Source organism: Elephantulus edwardii, unplaced genomic scaffold (assembly GCF_000299155.1).
Source record: "Elephantulus edwardii isolate Elephantulus edwardi_28Jun2011 unplaced genomic scaffold, EleEdw1.0 scaffold00162, whole genome shotgun sequence".
NCBI classification, from domain to species: Eukaryota; Metazoa; Chordata; class Mammalia; order Macroscelidea; family Macroscelididae; genus Elephantulus; species Elephantulus edwardii.
The window spans coordinates 3255417-3259940 of NW_006399912.1; positions in this window are offsets into that span (position 1 = coordinate 3255417).

Sequence of the window (4524 nt, forward strand, 5' to 3'; positions counted from 1 at the left end):
TGATTCAGTGACTGGGATAATTGGGATGGGAGTGTCGGAGACAGTGCAATTGGCATAGGACAGAGAAGAGTTTAGGGCTGTTGTACACAGGGTCGCTGTGAGTCACAGGCGACTCGATGGCACATAACAACAAACAACAACATGCTGTTGTTGGGTGCCATCAAGTCGAGTTTGACTCATAGCAATAGATCTGTCCTATGAGCAGTAGATCTGTCCTGTCCTCACAATCTCTGACACACTGGAGCAACGCAGGGAGCATCAAAACAAAATAGAAGGAATACACAGAGTCATTGTACCAAAAATAATTGGTTGACATTTAGCCATTTCTGAAGGTGTGTTGAAGGACAAGTTTAAGCTGCAGTGAAGGCATTGACAAAAACTAATAAGCCTTCCAGAATCGACAGAATAGCAATTGAGATGTTTCAATGAACAAACGCAATAATCGAAGTCCTTACTCATATAGGGCCAAGAAATATGGAAGACAGCTAACTGGTCATCAGACTGGAAGAGATCCATATTTGTGTTGATTTTGAAGAAAAGGGATTCAATACAATGTAGAAATAATTGAATAGTAAGTGCCATTAATATCCTACCCAAGTAAAAGTTATGGAAATCGTAAAAAAAAAAGTTCCATCAGTTCATCAACAAGGAACTGGTAGAAATTCAAGTCAGATTCAGAAGAGGACATTGAATGAGAGCTATCGTTGCTGATGTGAGATGGATCTTGGTTGAAATCAGAAAATAGAACGATGTTTACTTGGGCTTTATTGACTATGCGAGGGCATTCAGCTGTGAATTGTATTGAATTATGAGTGATATTACGAAGAATGGGAGTTCAAGAGCATTTATTTGTGCTGATGATTTATGCTAGACCAAGTGGAAGTCTTTCAAAAAGAACAAAGGAGTACTTCATTGCAGGAAAGGTATACATCAGCACTGTACACTTCCTCTAAGCTTAGTCAACCTGTACATTAATCCAAGAAGCTAGGAGACCTGAAGAAGAGCATGGCATTATGATCGAGGAAGATGCGTTAACAGCCTGGCCTGTGACACCTGCTATGCAACCTTGCTTGTTGCAAGTGAAGAAGATTTGAAACACCAACTGACAGACATCAAAGATTGAAGCCTTCAGTATGGACAACCCCTCATGTGAAAGAAAACACAAATTCTCACTTCTGAGGCAAGGAGCAACGTCACGTGGCTGGTTCTCAAGGATTTCACTTCATTTGGATTCACAATCAATGCCCTGTTTCAGTTGAAGAAACAGTCAAGAAATCAAATGATGCCTTGCAGTTTGAACTCTTAAGACCCCTTCCCCGCTACGAGTGTTCCTTTTGTGAGAAGAGTGGGTTTCCCCTCTTCCTCCGTCAATGTTCCTATTCAGCAGAAAGTAGCCAGAGAAAGTCCTCATCCTGTTTCTCAAGTTAGGGAACCTGCAAATCAGGAAGAATTGCAAACTCTTATTGCAGAAACAATTTCCTTTCTATGGGGAGACTAGAAGGCCGTGGTATACAATTAACGCCACATTGCCTCTCCTTCTGAGAGCAACAAGACATTTATTTTGGAATATTGCCCTGAAGCTGACCCCAGACAGTATGCCCTAAACCAAAGCAAACTCTTTCGGGTGAAATAGTTCTTTTTTTAAAAAAAATTGTTATTTTAACAAAAGTTACAGAAAACTTGGCTTTCCATTCATTAATTGCTGCACATTTTCCTCCCCCCCGTCCCCCCTCCCAGTTAGCTTTTCTTTTTACAAAGATTCTTTTATTGTTGCACAATTGGCACAGTTTCCTCCCTTCCCCTGCCCCCCACCAAGTCCACTTTACTATGCGCCTCTTATTCTGGGCTTTATTATTATTGTCATGCAAATAATACCTAATCATGTATTCCTTTTAGACCGTTCTTTCCCTCATCTATTTCAGTGCAGTGTTCATTATTTATCCCCTCTTTTCTTAATTTCCCCCCAAGCCCCATGCCAGCCCTGTTTTATAACAGTAGCATGATGCACTATTTGTCCTTTTGTGACTGAGCTTTGAAATAGTTCTTATACATATAAGACTGATGTAACCACAGTGCGGCACTGAAAGATAATTTCTTTTTTAAAATGTTTTAATTTTTTAAAAATTTTATTTTATTAATTTTAATGAACATTTACAGAGATTTTGGATTTCCATTCATTCATTGTTGCACTGTTTTCTCTACCCCCTCCCTCCAGTTCGTTCCTCTCTTTTTTCCCCCCTTGAAAGTCTGTTTTAATTGTCCCGAAGGATAATTTCTAATAAAATTCAGGACCGTGTCTAAGTTTCAGTAGAAGATAAGGTGTTAACAAAGTTCAGTAATCTAAAAACAAAAAGAAATCAAATAAATGATGTATTGCAGTGGGCCGGTCTGTTGCCAAAAATCTACTTGAAGTGTCACCTTGACTAAGATACGTCTGATCCCAGCTGTGGTATTTTCAGTCTCTTTACACACTTGCAAAAGTTGCACAATGAGTAAGAAAGCCTGACAAAGAATTGATGCATTTGAATTATGGTGAAGAAGGTTGGACTGCAAGGATAAAGAAATTGGCCTTGGCAGAGATACAGGCGGAGTGAAAGTGAGGATGACAGGACTTCATCTAACATACTTGGGGCATGTTATCAGGGTGGACCGGTCCCTGGATAAAGCATATCAATTTTTTTTAAAAAACCTCCAAACCCCCAACCTTCAGACTCACGGACTTTGAGTCACTTTTCGCTCATAGCAAACCTCGATTGGGTTTCTGAGCTTGTAAACCTCAAAATGAAGATTCTGCCCATTTTTCTCCTGAAGAGGCACCAGAGATGGCCGGCCTTTGGGTTGTTGTTGTTGATTGCCTTCTAGTCGAGCACGGCTCATAGCGACCCTATGAACAAAAGGCCTGAAGCCCGTCTACAACCATCGACATTTATCAGAGTTCATCGGGTTTCCGGAGGCATGTTGTTTAGGAAGTGGACGCCACTCCTGCTTCCCATTGTTCTCCTGAAGAGGCACCAGAGATGCCCAGCCTTTGGGTTAGCAGTGTCATTTTATACAGACTGTGTCACCAGAAATCCTTGCATAGGAATGTAGCCTGTGTTGTTGTTGTTTGCTGTTGAACCGGGACCCACCCATAGCTGACCTTCCAGCAGGTGTTTTAGAGGCAGTAAAGCACACAGAAGAGATTGTCCATCCTCGTCCAGTGGAACCTCTGGTGGGTCCAAACTGCGTGCGTTTGGGATTGTAGTACAGCTTCTAACCACTCGGCCACCAGAGCTCCCACAGCCCTTAGTTAAGTAAAGTAAAGGGGCAGCAAAAAAAAGAGGAACACCTTCAGTGAGATGTCAATGAAACAATAGGTGCCACAGTGGATTCAAAGGCAGCAATGTTTGTGAGGATGACGTGAGACTAAGCCACATTTTTTTCCTGTTGTGCACCGGGCTATGGGAATCAGATGACTTAGGGAAGCCTAACAGGAAACAGCAAAATAGTAATAGTAGTGATCACTTAATGGATTTTTCATTGGCGATTCCATGATTTAGTATTTGCTTACATAGTTCCCAGTGCCTGGCCCATAGGAAGAATTGCACATTACTTTCTCTCCAGTCCATAGTTTACTGACTGCCTCCTTGAATTCTGAACCAGAAATCCAGACTAGGTTAGCCTTCTTGGCCGGTCTCAGGGAGTCCTAGGCAATTACCCTCAGCTCTGACGTCCTGTATGAGCTGGTGATGCACACGAGCTTTTTCTACCTGTAGCAAAGACTGCATTGACATATTGTTGCTTATTTCACCTTTCACTTAAGCTCTCTGAATCCGTCTGCCTTTGGCTTGGTCACGGCTCAGAACCTCAAGCTGCTTGCAGAGGGTACCCGACTGAGAAAGTCTCAAATGTCACAGGGTCCCTGCCGATGTAACACCTTTGTACCTGCAGACTGTGAAATGATTCAGACCTGAGCTGTCAAAGGTCAGAGCAGCTCAGAGCTCAACTGAAAGATTAAGAATTGGTGCTAATGGAATAATATACTACACAAGATATCCAGGCTACAAGATGGGCTTTATTTTGGTGTCTAAGAGGCATGGCTTGGCGGCCTCTGTTTTATGGGGGGATCACTCTGGCCTTGTCCTGGTGTACACTCAACATTCAGGGCTGAATATTGGAGAGATTTCTAGGTTTTGAGATGAAGTTTCCGATGGGTGTGTAGTCTTTGTATTCATTGACTTATCCAGCAGAAAATGTGAATGCTTGACCTGAGATCTGTCTGTGTGTTTCTTTTCCTTTTTAAAGTATGGCCTAATAGTAAAAAGTTGCGCTGGCAACCCAAAGGTGCATGGTTCAAATCCACCAGCTGCTCCAGGGAAGAAAGGTGGACACTCTCTTCTCATATGATTTTCTGCCTCTGAAAACCTGCTGGAGGGTCAGCTCTGAGTTGGTTCTGATTCAAATGTACACAACTCACTTATCTATCTCTATATCATCTATCTATCTATCTATATCTATATCTATATCTATATCTATATCTATATC